Raw genomic sequence first — 23,834 nt, forward strand, 5'->3', positions numbered from 1 at the left:
GAAAGTGAAGTCACTCAGTCGTGTCCGACTCTTCACAACCCCATGGTCTTCAGCCTACCAGGCTCCTCCGTCCATGGGATTTTCCAGGCAAGAGTACTGGAGTGGGGTGCCATTGCCTTCTCCATCCTCAGTCTAGGGAGGGGCTAAAGAAAGGAGGATCTGTCAACCCATAATATGTCCTGCCAATCTCCCAGAAACCTTCATACTGGAATCTATCTTGCCTAAGGGATGTGCATGCAGCCACCAGGGAGAACCCTGAAGCCAAATATGGGCACAAGCAAGATGATTGGCCAGAGACCAAAAGACTGCCCCCATATACGCAATCTAAGCCATCCCCACTGGGTGCAACTCATTCCAAATGTTCGCCTATGTGTTCTTCCACACATACTTTGCTTCTAATAAATGCTTTTTCTGCTTCACAATTTCTGTCTGTTGAATTCTTTCTTCAGAGAAGAAGACAAGGAAAGAGATCTGCTTCAAGCCACTGCACCCCTCATTGCCCCTCTCCCAGGTTAATACCTGTAGGAAATGAATTTGTGTCATTGGAGACCAATGTGAGGATTGTTTCTAAGTAGTTGCTCTCTTCTGATCTGCATTGTTATTAGCTACACAGAATGCAACCATTGCTCAGCTCAGGAGCTCAGATTTAGCCACAAATGCCACAAGCAAGGAGACATCAATTGTCTACTTTTCAGTAAGTCATTGCTCAGGAAGCAAGGCTTTCACAAATATTCTTGTGAGCTGGCTATGCATAAAGCACACAATTTAAAGGAGAGAAATGACACTGCTGTTCTCAAATGAAGTGATTGCATTACGTTTGCCACACTAAACGCACACATTCTGAAGTGTTTGCATAAAAGCTTTGGCTTTAAAATGTAGCTGGTCTTGTGGAAGTGATTCTGATACTTAAAAGTCTTTAAAGGTGTTTAGCACATACCAATTTGCTGCTGTAACAAGTCCAAAGCACTTTCCTTACTGGGCAAGGGGACAAAGAAGCCATGGTTAAAAGCTCAAATTCTTTGGCTGGGTCATTCTAGAGAAAACAATTTATGATTCTGGGAGACTGATCAGCATTCCTCCAAGAGCTCCTAGCTCTAAATTAAATCTCTGCTGCCTGGGCACAGCTGCCTCTGTGTCACTCATTTGCAGCCCCTTAGACTGACAGACATTATTGTTTCTGTTTTTTTGCCTCAGTTGAGTTAGGGAACGTGCAGACAACCACGTTATCTGAACTGTCACAACTGTGCCTCATCACCCTCAGACAAATGGTGGAGCTAAAGCAGGACACAGATAACTGAAGTCCTTCTGAAACAGATTGTCGAAGGACATTGGCCAAGAAGACTTGCCTAATTTCCCACTGTTTAACCTTTCGTCCACATTCAGTAAGAAGAACCCATCCTGGTAATGGCTTGACATTATTGGTTGCGTCAAACACTATCATCCACATTTCACTAAAAGCATATAGGAGAGATAAGAACATTTGCAAGAAACATTTTTGCCCCACACTTTTGCTTATGTAGTTTTTACAGCAATTGTTAAGTCTTCACTGATTACTAAACAACTGGATTCTTTTGACTCTGGGAGGAAGCTATGGTGCTGTGTAACTTTAAGTCTAGAGTGTCTAAAATTAGCAGCTGGATGATCTGGATGATTGGAACAGTAGGGAAGCTTTGAGACCAATGGATTTTATTTTACAGTTACATCTGATGTCAATTCACAAGGTCAAATATAAAGAAGCAGCAACTCCTCTCTGACCATTCAGAGGCTGGATGGCATCGCCTGCCATCTCCACAACTGCTCTGCAGAGCAGAGAGAGAGCCCCACAGTAGTCTCCTCAGTTACTGCTTGAAAAATAATTTCAGTTAAGGAGGATAGGATGCCTTTTTTGCCAAGGGGCACCATAGTCCAATGTGTGTTTATCCCTTTTAATTTAATTTGTCTTGTTCTTTTTAGGGCTCATGACTGCTTCAGGGTTGTGGAGATGGCTTAACCGTGAGTGAGATTTGTCATAATAAAGTACTATCTTTCCGAAGATCCTTTCCCTACTTGAGTGACTACTAACAAAAAACAAGCTAATATGAGGATAAAAACAAACACCCAATGATATTTGTAAAGACTTCAGCATAGCTTTGTTTTCAGATCTTCCTATCAACACCTAGTGAGAAATTCATTTCCCTTTATTTCTCTTCCTTTTGTTTTCTCCTTTCTAGACCCATTTCAGATAATCAGAATATTGCATATTTTTTTTCTAATAGCCTCCAAGAACATTGGAGAGAGCCCTCAGGTGTTTTAACCTATACCAAGGAGCTGAGAGTTCCTTTGGAGCTGGAAATGGTAACTCACTCCAGTATTCTTGCCTGGAAAATTCCATGAACAGAGGAGCCTGGCAGGCTACAGTCAACGGGGTTTCAAAGAGTCAACACGACTGAGTGACTGAGCACTGAGTCCACACTGAGCGTCAGGAGCTGAAAGGGCCTGGTAGGGCTGGAGGCCGCAGCACTGAGGACGGAAGGCCAATGAGACACGAAGCCCATCTGTTCATTCAGCGTCTCTTAGTCCAGGATTCCTCCTCTCCCTCACTCTCACATTAGGCTTCTGCTTAAGCTTTGGTTGGAAACAAGTGAAGAGAATCACAGAAGTAGCCCATAGAAAGAACTGTATACGGAAAGGTCACCTGACCTCCGGACGGGCTCATGGCGGGCAGCAAATGGAGATGGGGAGCCAGTGGGAGTGAACATACTGTGTCACCTGAAGACCATGTCAGCGGGCACAAATTCATACCCCGTGGGGATGTGTGTTTTCTCTGAGGCAGATGGAATACAGGTGTGTGAGAGACAGAGAATGGGAATGTGCAGGAGGAAGTGTAGGGAGCATGGTGGGGTAAGGAGGTGGCAAATGACTACCAAGACAGTCAAAGACTTGTAAATATTTCATGGGGTGCCCATCGTCTCTTCACAGACGGGGATTAGATGGAAGAATGACTTTTCCAAGATTCATGGAATGGGGCACCTCAACAAAAGAAAGACACTGGCTTCAATTCAATGATAATTGAAATAGAATTATCCAACAAAATGTGGGAAGCCCAGTTCACTTGTGAGAGGAAAAGAAATTACAGTAAACACTGCTCTGATTTTCTCTGTCGTATGTGGCTGGAATGCAAATGTTTCTGCCCAGGAAAAGGGAGTTGAGGAAGTGGCAGCAATTACAGGGAACAAAGCTTTTTCCAGAGGTCGTCCTTTTCCCGACTGAAGGGCCAGAGGGTTACTGGAACCAGCAGTATCGGGTGAATGCTGATGTGAGAGAGAGAGCACAGTGAGTAAGCTCAGCGCAGTCACTTTTGTTGAGGGTCTTCCCCATCTGGGGGGCAAGTGCGCTATACCAGTGCCTGTAACATTGGTGGCATCGATTCCTCAAGTTACAAGTGAAGTTCTTTTGTCTCTTTGAAGACAGCAAAACAGGAAACGTAGACTGCAGTTACTGTTTCAAAATGTTTGTCCTGACCAGTGATTATTTTATTGGGTCTTGATCACCATTAAGAAATGCTATTCTATTAATAATGAAAGTGAAAGCGTTAGTCTCTCAGTGTGTCTAACTCTTTGCTACTCCAAGGACTGTGGCCTGCCAGGCTCCTCTGTCCATAGAATTCTCCAGGCAAGAATACTGGACTGGGTAGTCATTTCCTTCTCCAGGGGATCTTCCTGACCCAGGAACTTAACTTGGGTCTCCTGCTTTGCAAGGTAGATTTCTACTGTTTGAGCCATAAGGGAAGCCATGTCATAATATGATAGAAAGGAACTAAGAATTCTGGTGTATCATATGTAATAAATATTGTGTCAAGTAACTTTTGTCAGTTCTGTGTGTGAGCACGTGTGTAGTAATGATGTAAAATATATTTCTCACCTTATCTCAAAAAATTTGAAAGCCACTGACTTTGGTTCACAAAACAAAAATATTGGTAAGTGTGATGGATGGGGAGGGAAACAAAAAAAAAAGAACAAAAATTGTTGATGAAAACTCAGAAGATTTGAGTTCTACTTATGAATGCCTAACTTACTACATTGATTCACTTTACTCAAATATAAAATTAAGCATCTATAGTTCTGAAATTCAGAACTATAGTTTTTCTAGTTCTGAAATTCAGACATAATCTTACCTTTAACAGAATGGGTCACATGGTGATGAATGAAGAATTGTTCAGAGACTAAGGATCTGAATGCTTGCCTCATCCAAAGTGATTCTCATACTGCTGTTACCCAGAAGAGGAAGAAAGTTTCAGCCTCTATTTTATTTTAATAGGTGAACAGGAAGACTAATAATATTCCCTTTATAGGTTTTTTTAAAATCTCAACATTGAGTATTCAAAAGTTTTATATTGATTTTTATATCTGGCTAATAAGTCTCTTGGTAGCCAGACCCTGATATGTTTTTAGCTTTTTTTTTTTTTTTTCTCATACTTTAACCAACTTGTCATTCCCTTGGGCTAAATCAGCAGGCTATTAGTTTGCCCAATGTATAACCTCAAGTCCCATGGAACAAGGGCTCACAGCTACTAGATTTTTCTGATGTGGAATTTACTTTTCATTTTTATTCAGAGCACTGTCAGCTCTGCCTTTAAGACTAAAGTGAAAACATAACTGTCTGGTAACGAATTTGAAATCTCATAAGGAGAACATGTTTTAATGCATCTTGCTAGTGTAGAAAAATACATCAGTGTTATATTGAAAATGTATCAAATTCTTATTTTTTACATTATATTTATGATATTTAAAATGGTAATCATTTTAATTTTTCTCTAGGTCAATTGATTAGTATTTATTTAAATATTTTCTTAAAAGAAAAAGAAGATACTTAGTCTTCAAAAGTGAGGAATGGATGAACAGCAGGAAGAAAAAATTGACTATCGGCAAGACAAGAAATATGGTACCAGTGTCCTTTTAAAGATGCAGTGGGGAAGCAATTCTTTTGTCATCATTAAATATTCCTTAAATGGAGTTTTTGTATGCTAATAGAAGTAAATCCCAGTGATTTTCCCCTAATTGAGCCTCTACTACGCAAAATATAGTTTCAGAACCCTGTTGGGTTTATATTCTTGAAAGGGCTTATTTTGGGGGAATCAGAGACCTGTTTCTAAGGTTGCAATGGTTGGGATTTTATATACTTTGCCATTTTGTCTGATTTTCTTTGTACATCCTAAAATTCAACACAGTTATCAACTAAAAGTTATAACAAAAGTTATCAACTGGAAACATGAACCCAACATACTCTGCCTTCTCCATACCCAAGGAAATTCTGGAGTTAGTACTAAGATTTCAGAGAAAAGAAACAGTGCCTTACTCTGTCACACAACATGGCTCAATTGTTTGTGCTTTCTAGGTTAAGTCAGACAACTGTTTCTCTAAATAAAAGTTATCCATTTCTCCACGTTTAGTAATTTCCCATGCAAGCATTTGCTTTGTATTATGCACAAGAAAATCACCTGGTTAAGGAAGACTTTTGGTCAGTGTTGAAAAAGTCGAGATTTAAGTTTTATTCCAAATCAATGCTTCCGTTGATTAATTCAATTGAAATATCTTTTTATGAGAACATATTGGATTCTACTCTTTGAGTTTGGCTCTAGTGTTGTAGCCACACGTTCCAGGAAACAAACTCACTCAGAGGGACAATGCAGATGGTGGAGTGCAGTTTATTACACCGGTGGGCCCAAGGCAGAGTTTCCTCTTAGCCAAGGACCCCGACCGACTTTTGTGAAAATCGTGTATACCTTAAGTGTACTGCTCAAGTCCACATCCCCTAATTCCTTAAACCTAGCCTGGAAAGTGTTAAAGGGAGATACAATCAGGTTACAGCCATGATTCATAATCAGAAGGGTCTGCTGGTTATACACTGTGCTAAGTTGCTTCAGTCGTGTCCGACTCTGTGTGACCCCATAGACGGCAGCCCACCAGGCTCTCCCGTCCCTGGGATTCTCCAGGCAAGAACACTGGAGTGGGTTGCCATTTCCTTCTCCAATGCATGAAAGTGAAAAGTGAAAGTGAAAGTGAAGTCGTGTCCGACTCTAGCGACCCCATGGACTGCAGCCCACCAGGCTCCTCTGTCCATGGGATTTTCCAGGCAAGAGTACTGGAGTGGGGTGCCATTGCCTTCTCCCAGTTATACACTGTAGCCTACACCAATGGGTGCCATAAAGATTACAAAGGTGATTGACTACATGGGGAATTATTACATTCGTTTTGATGACAGGAAATCTTGGTATGCAATCTGGTGTGTATCAGTCTGGGAGGCTAGTTTGCTGTAGGTATGCTATCCCCATGGCTTCCAGGCACATAGTCCAAAGCTCACTGAAAGTGCAAGATAGGGTTTCCTTCTTTTTCAAGATGAAGTCAGCTCAACCTGTTCCTTTCCTCCCTCACTAGAAATATAAAAATGATTACAAGATCCTGTCCCAGGACAACAGACTATTACTAGTAGCTTAAAAATGAAACAGAGAAAAAAGGCATATCTCTCCTCTCTGCAGGTCTAGATTTTATCTTATGAATACTATGCATTTATTTCTACAGAACCTTTCAATGTGTTATATTTATATATTTTTCTATTCACTTGTAAAGAACTTGAAACTCGGCCTGATGAAAATTAAAAAAAAAATGGTATATTTGGTAAATTTCCCACAAGTTCTACAGCTGCAAATAAAGAAAACTCCAATTACTTTCAAAACTACCTCCCTGTGTATTAGATTAGAAAACCACTAATAGCTTTTGAGCATGATGGTCTAATATTTTATTCAGGTCTTGCTTAGAAACACACTGAAATCATTACCTGACTTTTAAGAAAGAGGAGTTATTTTTCCAATTAAAAATAAACCCACTGGCACACCCTAGCTCTTATTTCTTTTGCCTAGAAATGCTCATTTGACTTTCAAATTAGAGTATAAAGGGATATCAACCAGAGAAAAGTGATGTTCCTGGAGGTGACATTTTTCAAATTTGGTTTGGGCAGTACTTAGCCACAAATTTGACCTTTTTGTTTTCATGGTACGGTCAACAAAATAAACAAACAAAAAAATACATAACATGTAATATCTAGCATTCTGCTTTATATTTTTCAGGGAGTAATAATTTTGATTGGAATAATAGCAAGCAACACAGAAGTTACTTTTGGAAATTCTAAGCTAACAACACTATCTGTGACAAAGCAGTGAATCTCTTTGTAAGCAAACGGTGAGGTCATGAAACAAACTAGACACACTAAATCTCAGCATGGTAATAGGTGCCTTGCAATTGGAGGACATTACAGGCAAATTTCAGCTTTGAAATTTTAGTTCTAAAAAGATGAAGAAAAACAGATGGCTTAATATATTTTGTGGTACTTACAAGACACTGGTGGAATTCCAAGCCTTTGTTTACATGTACAACTCTATTTGAGAAAATAAACTTTTATTAATGATATTTGACCTAGAATATGTTGTTTGATTCCTCCTACCCCCATTCAATTGATGTTTTGTATAAAATGCAAAGAATCAAAGAAAAATGCAACACAAGTTATCTTGTTTATTGCTTTGCCAAAGCAGGTAATTCACATGTATTTCAGAGATAATTTTATAGTCTAGAATGACACAATCTTATTTCAGACTTAAAAGATAGGTGCATGTGTCTTAGAAGACTGAGAGAGCACAAGATAACTATAAGCTGTTTCAGTGTGCAGGGTTCAGCTTTGCACTGGCAGACAGATGCTTTTGTAAGATCAATGACCATACTATACAATTCTTGAGCTTGTTTTCTATTTTCATACAGTATGGTTCATGTCTATGGCCTAAAGATACACTGTAATTTTGCCATTTCATACTGGATGGTATAACGCTATAATAGTTCTATTAAATTTTGTTAAAAATTTTTGGAATCTTAGTCTAATGCAATATCTCAATATGACATTACAGACATACAAGAAATTCCAAATCAGCCCATCAATCACTGAACATATTCTAATGACCTTTTCAACAAATATTAAAATAAAATTCATAACCAAGGAAATTCTTTCAGTGATTTTTATTTTGAACTTCTAATTAAGAGTCAGAATAAATTGGAAAACATTTGAAAAATAAATAAATGCATGAATCCTCTAAAACCATAAATTGCTGGGAAAAGCCAAGTTTTGAACAAAGACTTTGACAAATATTTGTGTTTAATTTTACATTAGTTATATACATTTTAAAATATGTAGCTAGTTTTTCCCCCTTCGGTTTTCTTCCTTGATATTTTTATAGCAGTCTATTTCTAATTTTTTCTTAGTGGTTTTTATTAGGCTTTATAAATTATTTTTGCTTTCATTTTGTCTTCTATGGTTAACATTCCCTTAATTAACAATTTGAGTGCCACATGGCTGGTTTACTAATAACATTAATTGTATTAGTTGTTATATTTACTATCTAATGGTTCACTTTCTTACTTTTAAATCAATTAAAATACATTAATGACTTATAAAAGTAAAAGAAAAATATAAAATTATTTAATATTTTATCTTTCCCCAAGTCTCAACCGATTTCATTGTAGACCAGTACATTTTTCATTTTTAAAAATATTTATTTATTTATTTGACTGCGCTGGATCTTAGTAGCAGCACAATGAAGATCGGGATCGTCAATCTTCATTGTGGCATGTGGGATTTTTCATTTTTCATCATGAGGACTGTGAAATGCAATATCTCCCGCCATATCAATAAACAGCCATTAGTGATTTCAAACCTGCAAATGTGAGTTTCTGCACTTGGAGGGGGCCCCAGAAGGGAGACCGATGCCTGCTACCCAGCAGCTGCCAGCAGCCTCCACTCCCTACATGACCAAGGATGTAATGAAAAGCAAGAAGCAGGATCCTGGCCCCAGGTAGCTGAGATGCATATGAAAGGAATGGTTTCAGTGAGCCCAGATGCTTGCATCTTTCCATACATAGAAGAGAGCTGAATTCCTTAACTTGAGATGTCTGGTTTTCCTTAATTAATGATAATTTTTGATGTTCAGATTATCTGCCCCCTTCGTTGCAAACTTCTGTATAACCTGCTCCTTCCCAGGCTCCTTGGAGCAGGCTCTCAGGGCTACTTGATGTCTTAAGAATTCCCACTGAATAAACATAACTCTCTACTTTCACGCTGTGACTATATTTTTTAGTTGACAGAACACTTAGGTGAAGTATGTGGAATCTAGTTCCCTCTGCAGTGACTGAACCCAGGCTGCCTGCATCAGGAGTGTGGAGTCTTAACCAATGCACCACTAGGCAAGCACACATTTTTCAAGTGTGCATTAATGAAAGAGTCAGTGTCACCAGATTCCTCTTTTTCTCTTATAATGTACTACTCTATGGTATGGTAGGAAAGTTGAATAAAAGTGAAGGGGAGAATTGAGGTGCTTTATGGAGAAGGCAATGGCACCCCACTCCAGTACTCTTGCCTGGAAAATCCCATGGATGGAGGAGCCTGGTGGGCTGCAGTCCATGGAGTGGCAAAGAGTTGGACACAACTGAGCAACGAACACTTTCACTTTCACTTTTCATCTACAAATAACAACACACCAGAAAAAAAAAAAACAACACAAAAACAAGAGCATTGAAGACAAAAGAAATTTATAGTTTTGCTTAACAAGAAGTCTGTAGGTAGCTGATTTCTGGTTGGTTGAGAATGCCATGAATAGAGGAGTGGCAGGCTACAGTCCACGGAGTCACAAAGACTCAGATATGACTGAACAACTGACACTTAAGCAGCTAAAGATCAGGGCTCTTCTGTGTTTCTGTTAGTTATCTATATAGCTCGTCATTTGTCTGTCTTCCTGGCTTAAAAAGCTGTAGCATCTTTAAGCCTCAGTCCTCAGGCTCCTTTTCTCCTGCTCAGTCACTCAGTCATGTTCAAGTCTTTCCAACCCCATGGACTATAGCCTGCCAGGTTTCTCTGTCCATGGGGTTTTCATGGCAAGAAATACTCATTCAGTTGCTGAGTATGTCTGACTCCATGGGGTTTTCATGGCAAGAAATACTCATTCAGTTGCTGAGTATGTCTGACTCTTTGTGACCATATGGACTGCAGCACACCAGTCTTCTCTGTCTTTCACTATCTGCAGGAGTTTGTATCAAATATAGGAAGCAAGGTTGAATATTGTGGTGGGAAAGAGTGATGCTTGTGTCTTAGCAGGTATACTTTTATCGGAGAGAAGCGTATTTCCAGGCACCGTCCAGTAGATTTTCTTTTAGGTCTGTAGCAGCTTCCAGAGAAAACAGAAAATTAAGTATATTAAGATTCTTCAACCTCAGAGCTTTAGGGCTTTGCCATTAAGGAACAAAGAGCTAGAAATAGCTAATGGGTAGGGGATAAATGTGTCTTCAACAAGTGACAAGAACACAGCAGCTCACTAAATAGATTCTCAACATGATTTCTAATTAGAAACTGATTGCTTCCATCAATGGAGTTGAAAATATTCCTCTAATTGTTGTCAAAGGTATAGCTACAAGACCAAGAGCACAGAGGTTAGAGGCAACTGTCAGACAAAGCAAACACACCAGAAGTAGTCTTGGAGTCAGTAATTGGTGACATGATCATCTGTTTATAACGTTGCTAGCTAAATGATAACATGCCTCAGTCTGGGGTAGAGATTCTCCCATTTAGTTATCTGATCATGCGGTGACTGTGAATCATTTCAGAAATGTGGAGGCTGTCTCCCTAAGTTAGCTTTTGCTCCCCACAATGCTCTTCAAGTCTCTGTCCCTCATTGTTTATTCTCCTTTCTCTCTCTGTGGGTTAATCAAATATCCAGCGCTCAAATGCCACAAGCCAGAGGGAAAGAGAGAGGAAACAGAATGGACAAGCAAGAAGGGACCGGGAGACAGGTTTACCCTGGGGTTTTAGAGCCAGGATTCTGGGCTTTTTTCCTCCCTCCCACCCCAGGAGCATGAGACAGCTGTAGATAGTGTGGGTAAATCAGAAGCTAGTTCCAGCAGGTGAGGTGGTAATTGATGGATGGCTATTTGAGACACAAATATAAGGTGAAAAGAGGAAGGGAGAAGAGTACAAACTGTAGCTACCAGTGGTCAAGGTGGAGGGCTCATTTTGCCAGAAGACACACAGGCTTGGAATATTCCCAGAAATAAAGGAACTCGCAGGCATGGAGAGGAAAAGCAGTGAGGGTGTGAAAAGCTTTTGTCCCTTTCCTGTTTACCTGATCCTGTTTCCTTTAAACCTTAATTATGAAAATGAGATCACTAGGTAACACTTAACCTAACTGTTGACTTATGCTCTCCTAAAGGCACACAGTGCCTTGACTAATCTGTCAATTCTTTCCCTAGATTAAAAGAAGTAAGAATGAAGAATTAAGTAAATGACTATCACTCTACCCCCAGGAATCCCCTTAGCAATCCTGCTGGCAGACCACATGGATGAGGTAACATATGAATAAAGCCCATGGGGAGTCAGCCAGCCTGGGCACAATGGAAAATAGATGTAGAACTTGATCTGCCTTGATTATGCACTGGGATTCTTTCCCCTTTTCCTCTTAAAAACTGTTATGGCTGATCAGCATCTTTGGAGTTGCGTTTGAGGACACGAGTCTGCTTTCTCCCCAGATTACTGGCCTTCTGATTAAAGCAGACTTTCCTTGCTACCTCTGAAGTACTGGCTTTCCAATCACAAGCTGTCAAATATGAGTTCAGTAACACGGATGATCTGAGACAAATTAGGAGAGTATGACATCTGAGATTCACTGTCACTCCCTGGTATGTTTGTTCTTCCAACTAGCAAATGTGTTTTAGACAGTTTTTTTGGGTAGCCCCCAACTTGACCTTTAATAACTCAAAAGGATAGCCACTACCCCATAGAAAATAAGTTATCAAAAATGCAGCACTTTTTAAAAACTCCACTGGAAGACCCACTGCAGCACCTGCATTTGACAGCAGCCCCAGCGGACTCTCCATTCACCCCCGAACATAGTCCTGCTTCTCCTCTTGGAAGGTTATGGGCAGCCATTTCTTGTGGAGATTTGTGAAACAAGTTCTCCTTAGTTTGGCTGAGTAGCCTTCTTTTTCACTGTATTGTAAATATATATATATATTTCATATATATATATGAAGTGAAATGAAAGTCACTCAGTCACATCCAACTCTTTGTGACCCCATGGACTATACAGCCCATGGAATTCTCCAGGCCAGAATACTGGAGTGGGTTGCCTTTCCCTTCTCCAGAGGATCTTCCCAACCCAGGGATCGAACCCAGGTGTCCAGCATTGCAGGCGGATTCTTTACCTGCTGAGCCACTAGTGAAGTTCATATTTAATTTTTTGTATATCATGGTGTTTTGACTTCTGAAAAAAAAACTTTCTGGCTAGGAAAAGACTGCCTCTCCAGAGGCAAACCAATTCTCATAGCCAGCAAAGGGCCCTGCCAGATGCAGGCTGATATGCAAACTAACAAATCCACAGCACCCGCTTTCTCTGGCTCTGGCACCCCAGGAGGCAATATCCTTCTGTCTTAATCCTCCCAGGGTCAGGTGCCAGGAAATTAGGGACTGCCCCTGTAGCCCAAAGCACTCTGAGGAAATACTCAAACCAGCCAGTCCTAACTATTCACTCTGCCTTGCCTTGTCTTTCCCACAGAAACCTCAATAAAATTTCTAGTCTAAACCTTCCCCTCACTCCTATTTTCTCCCTCTTCTCTACTCTGGTGCTTTTCCATGTGGCCCTGCATGACATGCAAAGCCTTCTGTCTCTAGGATCTAGAGTACAATAAACTTCATTTCCTCCTGAGTCTCTACTCTGTTTCCTCTTGTGGTCAGTCTTTTATAAGACTGATCAACATATAAAAAACATGAAACATCCACCCCCAAATATTTTTACCATAATACAACTAACTCCCTGATATTCAAAATAAGTGGTAGGATTTTGGAGCAGGCCCTCACCTCCTTGCACAGATACAGATCTAGGGGAAAAAATGTCTTGGGAATGAAGTGTGTATTGAATTTCTAAAATCAACCAGATGTGCTGGAATTTATATCATTAATTCATGTTAGTGCTATTGCAACTGATATGTACCAATGAGTAGGGGAGTGTTTAAATAGTTTAACCATCAGTACTGCCATAACGGTGCATACTGGCTAGCAGCAGCTATGATTGTACCCTAGGTGAATATTACCATCAAGATTCTGGTCCCCTTAGTACAAAGTAGGTCAATGGCAACTCTTAGACAATACTGCCTTCCCAATGATAAGTCATATCCTTCTGAATTGTGATGTTTTTGGAATTCTTTCAAGGTCTCTTTAAATAAATAATCAATTCTTAACTTTCTACACGTCCTAATAAGGGTGAGTTTGGGATCACTGTTTAAAAAAACTCTATATGGTTTTGGACACTTGTTAACAAGGAACTAGATACTAGATAAAGCACTACATACTTTATTGCTATAATAAGACTTAGCCTTTAATTTCATTTGATTTTATCATTTTGACTAAAGGCTATTACAGAATAACAAGTGTGACATTGTCTCATGTTACATATGACATTTTCTACAATCATAAGCCAATGTTTAGTTTTGGAAAAGATCACCTACCCACCTACTCCCCTTCCAAAATATTCAGAACCTGAGGGAAAAGAGTAAAGCCAGTGGAAAGAAGGTCTGAACACTGTCTTCGCCACTTGCTTGTTCTGTGAATAGAAAGAGATTATTTAAATTCTCTTAGCCCTCATTTAGGACTTCATGGTGGTTCAGATGGTAAAGAATACACTTGCAATGCAGAAGTTCAGGTTTTGATCCCTGGGCCAGAAAGATCCCCTGGAGAGGGGAATGGCAACCTACTCCAATATTCTTGCCTGGAAAATGACATGATGTGTCCATGAGGTCACAAAGAGTTAGATACGGCTGAGCAACTAACACTTTACTTTAACTTTAGTTATTAATATTTTCCTTGTTATTTAATTATAATTAAATAAATAATAAAATTATATTATTATTATATTGTTATAATAAATATAATATTATTATATTGTTATAATAAAAATTGTTTCCACACAATTTTTTAGTGTGACATATGGCCATGTATATGTACAGTTTTATTTGTTTACCTTGCTTGGACAGTATAAAAGACCATCAGGAAGCACTGTGGACAGAGCATGGGCCAATTGGAGTGGATATCTGTATATCACCCGAAATAAACCTTGCAGACTGAAAAGAAAAGGTAAGGGATTTACTCTGGCAATTTGAAGTGAGGTGGTCAGCCTTACATTACTAAGAGTTAACTATGTATAATAAGAGTTAACTAAATATAACCATGGCATCTGGTCCCATCACTTCATGGCAAATAGTTGAGGAAACAATGGAAACAGTGACAGACTTTCCTTTTTGGGCTCCAAAATCACTGCAGATGGTGACTGCAGCCATGAAATTAAAAGATGCTTGCTCCTTGGAAGAGAAGCTATGACAAACCTAGACAGTGTAAAGTAGAGATGTTATTTTGCTGACAAAGGTCCATCTAGTCAAAGCTATGGTTTTTCCAGTAGTCGTGCACAGTTACAAGAGGTGGACCATAAAGAAGGCTGAGTGCCGAAGAATTTATACTATTAAACTGGTGTTGCAGAAGATTCTTGAGTGTCCCTTTGACTACAAGGAGATCAAACTAGTTAATTCTAAAGGAAATCAACTCTGAATATCATTGGAAGGACTGATGCTGAAGCTGAAGCTCTAATACTTTGGCCACCTGATGTGAAGACCTGACTCATTGGAAAATATCCTGATGCTGGAAAAGATTGAAGGCAGGGAAGGGGATGACAGAGGATGAGATGGTTGGATGGCATCACTGATTCAATGGACATGAGTTTGAGTAAGCTCCGGGAGTTGGTGATGGACAGGGAAGTCTGGTGTGCTGCAGTCCGTGGGGTCACGAAGAGTTGGACATGACTGAGCAACTGAACAACAATAACAGCAGCCTGAAATGAACATTGCACACTGAAAAAGAAAAGGCAGGGATTTATTCTAGCAATTTGAAGTGGGGTGATCAGCCTTACATTACTAAGGATTAACTATATTTAAAAAGTAAGGAGAGATGTCCACTGCCCATTTTCCCTCATGGATGCACATATATTTAGATCATTACTGTGCATGTAAAGGTCTGCCTCCCAACGGGCCATTTTGATTTGTAACTGGATGAAGGGATCCCTCACTCCTGATCTTTCTTGAGCCCTACTTTGCTGCTCTTTGGCTTTTGCCTATCCTTTAGCCTGTTCTTTTCTTCCTTTGAAGGTTTCTTATTAAAAGCATTTTTGAATTTAAGTTGAAGGTGAAAAGTGAAAGTGACGTTGCTCAGTCGTGTCCGATTCTTTGTGACCCCCATGCACTGTAGACTACTATGCTCCCCCACTCATGGGATTTCCCAGGCAAGAGTACTGGAGTGGGGTGCCATTCCCAGAATGTCATCCAGTTTTATTATTATTATCTTTTTGTCCCAGGTGACTCTACTGGTAAAGAACCTGCCTGCCAATGCAGGAGATGTAAGAGATGGGTGTTCAATCCCTGGGTTGGGAAGATCCCCTGTGGAGAAGGGCATAGCAACCCACTCCAGTGTTCTTGCCAGGAGAATCATATAGACAGAGGAGCCTGGAGGGCTACAGTCCATAGGGTCACAAAGCGTCGAACACAACTCAAGAGACTTAGCACCAGTAAGCTTACATGCTTTTGTAACCTATGTCTACCTCCTCTGGCACCAGTGTCTGTAGGGAGAGAAGGAAAATTTGCTCTGTATTAGCAACAAAAATACATTTCTATATACTTGTTAGTGAATGAAACATTGGTCACAAATTCACCCCTCTCAGCACTCATGGAAATTTAAGATCTGATTATTTAAAATGAGCTTGAAATTTCATAAAACATCAAAATCCAGAAGGATAATTGTGTCCTGAGACTATCTATTTACCCATTATCTATCTAGCATCTCTCTCTCCATATATATATGAAGATCCGACAGTAAGCCATGATGAAATAGTGACAAACATGATCACAGATGTAGTGCTTATCCAAATTGTGTTCTGTGTGTTGCCTATCCATATCCTTGGCAAAGGCAGAAATGGGTGGTCTGCCCTCACAGGGCCATTTATGTGTGACTGTGTGTGAATGTTAAGGATTAGGGGCAAGTATATACCTCAGATGTGCAGATGACACCACCCTTATGGCAGAAAGTGAAGAGGAACTAAAAAGCCTCTTGATGAAGGTGAAAGAGGAGAGTGAAAAGTTGGCTTAAAACTCAACATTCAGAAAACGAAGATCATGGCATCTGGTCCCATCACTTCATGGGAAATAGATGGGGAAACAGTGGAAACAGTGGCAGACTTTATTTTTCTGGGCTCCAAAATCACTGCAGATGGTGACTGCAGCCATGAAATTAAAAGACGCTTACTCCTTGGAAGGAAAGTTATGACCAACCTAGATAGCATATTCAAAAGCAGAGACATTACTTTTCCAACAAAGGTCTGTCTAGTCAAGGCTATGGTTTCTCCAGTGGTCATGTATGGATGTGAGAGTTGGACTGTGAAGAAGGGTGAGCGCCGAAGAATTGATGCTTTTGAACTGTGGTGTTGGAGAAGACACTTGAGAGTCCCTTGGACTGCAAGGAGATCCAACCAGTCCATTCTGAAGGAGATTAGCCCTGGGATTTCTTTGGAAAGAATGATGCTAAAGCTGAAACTCCAGTACTTTGGCCACCTCATGTGAAGAGTTGACTCATTGGAAAAGACTCTGATGCTGGGAGGGATTGGGGGCAGGAGGAGAAGGGGAGGACAGAGGATGAGATGGCTGGATGGCATCACTGACTCGATGGACGTGAGTCTCAGTGAACTCTGGGAGTTGGTGATGGACAGGGAGGCCTGGTGTGCTTTGATTCATGGGGTCTCAAAAAGTTGGACACGACTGAGCAACTGAACTGAAGTGAACTGAACTAATATACAGAGGTGAGGTGTGAAATAGGTTGAGATCAGTGAAGGAAAATTTGACATATATCTAGTTTAAGCTATCCAGAGTCAAAAGTCTAGAAAATCTACCTTCAACTTCATATCTATCTGTCTATCTATTCATCGATGTTAATACATGAACTGCTCTGTCCATGGAGGAAAAGAAGTAAAACCAAATATCATGATTTTTGATATTTGATATCTCATGTTGATTTTTAATATCTCATCTCTGATCTGATTTCCAAAAGTCATATTTTGTTTTTTTTTCTTAAGAATATATACATATACAGTGTATCTTATCCTTAACTGCTATTGTTTTTTAAGTTGATTGCATTATGCTTGAAAATTCAGGCTTCCCTGATAGCTCAGTTGGTAAAGAATCCACCTGCAATGCAGGAGACCCCGGTTTGATTCCTAGGTCAGGAAGATCTGCCGGAGAAGGGATAGGCTACCCAGTCCGGTATTCTTGGACTTCCCTTGTGGCTTAGCTGGTAAAGAATTCACCTGGTAAAGAATCCGCCTGCAATGCAGGAGACCTGGGTTCGATCCCTGGGTTGGGAAGGTCCCCTGGAGAAGGGAAAGGCTACCCACTCCAGTATTCCAGCCTGGAGAAGTCCACGGACTGTATAGTCCATGGGGTTGCAAAGAGTCGGACATGACTGAATGACTTTGCTTCACTTAACTTGAAAATTCACTTAGATTAAGGGCATAAATCAGATAGAATCTGTTATACATTAGGCTTGATGAAACTGGAAAATTAATCTCATGGAAGCAGGGATTTTTTAAGTTTTTATGAAAAACTTTGAAATCCTTATATAGTCTTGACCTTTTACTCAGTAGTATCCACATTTTATGTTAACAAGGCACATTTACTTTCATAAATAACAGATCTTGGGGGACTCCTACTATAGCAAGACATTAAGTGGCACTGGCTAGCCCACTCAATATAAACCCTGATCAAATGAAACAATATATGAAGCAACTATTTTAGACTTTCAACAGGAGCCAACCCAGGACTGTGACCTCTGAGAGGAAAGAAACACCAAGTGAACCCCATAATCACCATTGCTATTTCTAGGAGGCAGTCTACAGATTATAAAAAAGGAAGGCAGATCCCAATCAGAGCATAATGGTCTTCCTGAATTTAGAAGGCAGAAATTGAAATTTGGAACCACTAAATGGGTTGAAGTTTATACAAACAAGTATCCTAGCAAAGGAGCTGTGCAAAGAAAGAAATAAGCCAAGGAATCGTTTTAAAGTTTTTCACCAAATATTAAGCTGCAGCTGCACAGGACAAGCTGGGGAACTGTGAAAGGAAATATAAACTGTGGAGGACACGTATTTCTGAGAGCGTTAGGACTTGTGACTAGCTAGACCGTTGCTACAGAGAAGGCAATGGCAACCCACTCCAGTACTCCTGCCTGGAAAATCCCATGGACAGGCGAGCCTGGTGGGCTGCCATCTATGGTGTCACACAGAGTCGGACACGACTGAAGCGACTTAGCAGCAGCAGCAGCAGCAGCAGCGGACCCTTGCTAAGCACCATGGCATTCAATGCAGATCTCTGGAAGTTTATATATTAGGAGTAGGGCAACTCTAGACTTGGAACAAAAATAACACAAACCGACCCTAATAATCAAACTGATCCACTATTCAATTTATTTTCTGTCAAAGTAATGCTTTATGCTTTTAAATTTTGTATTTATTTTTAATTGGAGGATAATTGCTTTACAAAGTTGTGTTGGTTTCTGTGATACATCCGCATGAATCAGCCATAGGCATATATATGTCCTTTCTCTCTTGAACCTCCCTCCCATCTCCCACACCATTCCAACCCTTTAGGTTGTCACAGAGCACTGGGATGAGCTCTCTGTGTCATACAACAAATTCCCACTCTCTATTTTATATATGGTAATGTACATATTTCAGTGCTACTCTCTCAATTTGTCCCACTCTCTCCTTCCCCCACTGTATCCACAAATATGTTCTCTATATCTGCATCTCTACTGCTACAAACAGATTCACTGATACCATTTTTCTAGATTTGGTATATATGTGTTATCTGTATGCAGGTCAGGAAGCAACAGTTAGAACTGGACATGGAACAACAGACTGGTTCCAAATAGGAAAAGGAGTACCTCAAGGCTGTATATTGTCACCCTGCTTATTTAACTTATATGTAGAGTACATCATGAGAAATGCTGGACTGGAAGAAGCACAAGCTGGAATCAAGATTGCCAGGAGAAATAGCAATAACCTCAGATATGCAGATGACACCACCCTTATGGCAGAAATTGAAGAGGAACTAAAAAGCCTCTTGATGAAAGTGAAAGAGGAGAGTGAAAAAGTTGGCTTAAAGCTCAACATTCAGAAAACAAAGATCGTGGCATCTGGTCCCGTCACTTCATGGGAAATAGATGGGGAAACAGTGGAAACAGTGGCGGACTATTTTTTTGGGCTCCAAAATCACTGCAGATGGTGATTGCAGCCATGAAATTAAAAGATGCTTACTCCTTGGAAGGAAAGTTATGACCAACCTAGACAGCATATTGAAAAGCAGAGACATTACTTTGCCAACAAAGGTCCGTCTAGTCAAGGCTATGGTTTTTCCTGTGGTCATGTATGGATGTGAGAGTTGGACTGTGAAGAAGGCTGAGCACCGAAGAATTGATGCTTTTGAAGTGTGGTGTTGGAGAAGATTCTTGAGAGTCCCTTGGACTGCAAGGAGATCCAACCAGGCCATTCTGAAGGAGATCAGCCCTGGGATTTCTTTGGAAGGAATGATGCTAAAGCTGAAAGTCCAGTACTTTGGCCACCTCATGCGAAGAGTTGACTCATTGGAAAAGACTCTGATGCTGGGAGGGATTGGGGGCAGGAGGAGAAGGGGACGACAGAGGATGAGATGGCTGGATGGCATCACTGACTCGATGGATGTGAGTCTGAGTGAATTCCGGGAGTTGGTGATGGACAGGGAGGCCTGGCGTGCTGCGATTCATGGGGTCGCAAAGAGTCAGACACGACTGAGCAACTGAACTGAACTAAACTGATACAATGCTTGTTTTTCTCCTTCTGAATTACTTCAATTCTGTATAACAGGCTCTAGGTTCATCTACCTCACTAGGACTGACTCAAATCTGTTCTTTTTTATGTCTGAGTAATATTCTATTCTCTATATATACCACTACCTTTTTTATCCATTTATCTGTCAGTGGATACCTATGTTGTCTCCATGTCCAGTCTCTCGTAAATAGTACTGCAGTGAACATTGGGATATTTGTGTTGGTTAGAATTGTGGTTTTCTCAGGCTATATGTCCAGTAGTGGGATTGCTCAGTGATATGGCAACCTACTCAAATATTCTTGCCTGGAAAATTCCAAGGACCAAGGAGCCTGGCAAGCTACAGTCCGTGGGTCGCAAAGAGCTGGACATGACTGATCAAGCATACATGCATGGTAGTTTTATTCTTAATTTTAAAGAAATCTCCATACTGTTCTCAATAGTGGCTGAATCAGTTTACATCCCCAACAGCAATGCAAAAGGGTTTCCTTTTCTCCATATCCTCTCCAGCATTTAAGTACATTTTTTGATGATGGTCGTTCTGATTGGTGTGAGGTGATATCTCATTGTCATTTTGATTTGCATTTCTCCAATAATGAGTTTTGTTGAGCATTTTTTCATGTGTCTGTTAGCCACCTATATGTCTTCTTTGGAGAAATGTCTATTTAGGTCTTCTGCTCATTTTTTGCTTGGTTTGCTTTTCTGATATTAAGCTACTTGAGCTGCTTATATATTTTGGAGATTAATCCTTTGTCAGTTGCTTTACTTGCAATTATTTTCTCCCATTCTAAGGGCTGTCTTTTCATTTTCTTTGGTTTCTTTGGCATGTAAAAGCTTTTAAATTTAATTAGATTTCATTTCTTTATTTTTGTTTTTATTTCTGTTACTCTAGGAGACGGGTGAAAGAGGATCTTGCTATGATTTATGTCAAAGAGTGTTCCTGTAAGAGTTTTATAGTTTTTGGTCTTACATGTAGGTATTTAATCTATTTTGAGTTTACCTTTGTGTATTGTGTTAGGAAGTGTTCTAACTTCATTCTTTTACATGTAGCTTTTCAGTTTTCCTAGCACCACTTATTGAAGAGACTATCTTTTCTCCATTGTACAGTCTTGCCTCGTCTGTCAAATATAAGGTGCCCATAGGCGTATGGGTTTACCTCTGGGCTTCCTATCTTGTTCCATTGGTCTGTATTTATGTTTTCGTCAGTATACTATACTCTTGATGACTGTAGCTCTGAACTATAGGCTAAAGAGAGGAAGGTTGATTCCTCCAGCTCCATCCTTCTTTCTGAAGATTGATTTGATTATTTGGGATCTTTTGTGTTCCCATACAAATTGTGAAATTTTTTGTTCTAGTTCTGTGGAAAACGCCATTGGTAATTTGATAGAGATTGAATTGAATCTGTAGACTGCTTTAGGTATTATAGTCATTTTCATAATATTGATTCTACCAATCTAGGAGTATGATATAGCTCTTCATCTGTTTATGTCATCTTTGATTTCTTTCATCAATGTCTTATAGTTTTCTGTGGCTCAGAGGGTAAAGCGTCTGCCTGCATTATGGGAGACTTGGGTTCAATCCCTGGGTCAGGAAGATCCCCTGCAGAAGGAAATGGCAACCCACTCTGGTACTCTTGCCTGGAAAATCCCATGGGTGGAGAAGCCTGTTGTAGGCTACAGCCCTTGGGGTTGCAAAGAGTTGGACACGACTAAGAGACTTCACTTTCACTTTCATAGTTTTATGTATAAAGCTCTGTTGTCTCTTTAGGTAGATTTATTCCTAGGTATTTTATTCTTTTTTGTTGCAATGGTGAATGGGATTTATTCCTTAATTTTTCTTTCTGATTTTTCATTGTTAGTATATAGGAATGCAAGGGATTTCTGTATTGATTTTGCATCCTCTGATTTTATTAAATAGTAAAGTATCTTTAGGGTTTCCTATGTATTACTATATATAGTAATCATGTCTTCCATAAACAGTGAGAATTTTACTTCTTTTCCAATATATATTTCTTTTATTTCTTTTTCTTCTCTGATTGCCACGGCTAGTACTTCCAAAACTATATTGAATAATACCAGTGAGAGTGGACACCCTTGTCTTGTTCCTGATCTTGAAAGGGCTGCTTTAATTTTTTTTACCATTGAGAATAATGTTTACTCTGGGTTTCTTGTATATAGCCTTTACTGTGTTGAGGTAGGTTCCTTTTAGGCCCATTTCCTGAAGAGTTTCTATCATAAATGGATGCTGAATTTGTCAAAAGTTTTTTATGCTTCTGTTAAGTTTATCACATGATTTATATCTTTTAGTTTGTTAACATGGTATAGCACATTGATTACTTTGTATATATTAAAGAATCCTAGCATCCCTTGGATAAACCCAACTTGATCATGATGTGTGATCCTTTTAATGTGTTGTTGGATTCTGTTTGCTAGGATTTTTGAGGAGTTTTGCATTTATGTTCATCAGTGATACTGGCCTATAATTTTCTTTCTTTCTTTTTTCCCCTTATCTGGTTTTTATATCAAGGTGATGGTGGCCTTATAGAATGAGTTTGGAAGTGTTCCCTCCTCTGTAATTTCTGGAAAAGTTTGTGAAGGATAGGCATTAGCTCTTGTCTAAACTTTTGATAGCTAGGATTCACCTCTGACATCATCCTGCACTGCGCTTTTGTTTGTTGGGATAGTTTTGATTGCAGTCCCCCACATTGCAGGCAGATTTTTGATCATCTGAGCCACAAGGGAAGTCCTATGGCCACCTGACTTTCCCCCAAAGGCATTCCCCACCACTAGCTCCTCTCTTTCATCCCCTCGAGTTATCTCTCTATAGTCAGTAGCAGTCCTCACTCTGGGATTGCTCTCCAATCACTACACTTCAGCTCCAGATGCCACACATTCCCATGGACTTATGTCCATGTCTGGGGCACATAAGGCTGTGGCACAGATTGTCTGTGTGGTTCTCACTCCATTCAGACAGTCACAGATGAGCCGCTTCACTCTCTGACAGCCTCAGAAGCTTCCCTTCTGTCCCAGCATGTTGTCCTGATGTGGAGAACCCATCCCTGCTTCAGCTCCCACATCCTGTGGGGGCAGGTCTGGTCCCACTCACTCTCCTCCTCTTTTTTCCTTCCTTCCTTTGTCCTACAGGGTTTTATGTGTATCTATGTATTCCTTTCTGGTGGTTAAGGACTCCTGCCAGCTCTGAGCTTGTGCTCTGTGAGATCTGTGTCTGAAGATGGATTCTTGAGGCAGCTGTGGAGAGAGATGTGCTCTACATCCACCTGATCCTCTGCCATCTTGTCTCTCTGCTTTATGCTTATGAAAAGCAGTAAAAAAGTCCCTTACTCTCAACAACATAGCATCCATCCATGTTTAGCTTAAAATAAAATGTTACTACATAGGCAAAGAAGTGAGAAATTATGTGTTCCATAATGAGGGGAAAAAAGGAGAGTAGAGACAGGTTCAGAGATTACAGAGATGTTGGAACTAGCAAGAAGTTTAAAATAGCAATTTAAATATGCTTAACATTTTAAAGGAAAGAATGAACAAGATGAATACACAGATGGGAAATCCTGGTATGGAAATAGAAATTTAAAAAATGGAAATATGAAACTGTAAAATGCAATAACAAATTAAAAATTGATAAATTTTACCTCATAAATATTAAAAATTTCTGCTCATCAAAAGACTGGTTAAACATATTTGCAATAAAATGGACTTAATCTGACTTTCTAAAGAACTTCTATAAACCAATTTAAGAAAAAAAGAAAAATGTACTTTTTAGTAAAAGGGTGAAAGGCCTGAACAGCCATTTACAAAGAAAGATAAGC

Source organism: Bos javanicus, chromosome 12, assembly GCF_032452875.1.
Source record: "Bos javanicus breed banteng chromosome 12, ARS-OSU_banteng_1.0, whole genome shotgun sequence".
Classification (NCBI taxonomy): domain Eukaryota; kingdom Metazoa; phylum Chordata; class Mammalia; order Artiodactyla; family Bovidae; genus Bos; species Bos javanicus.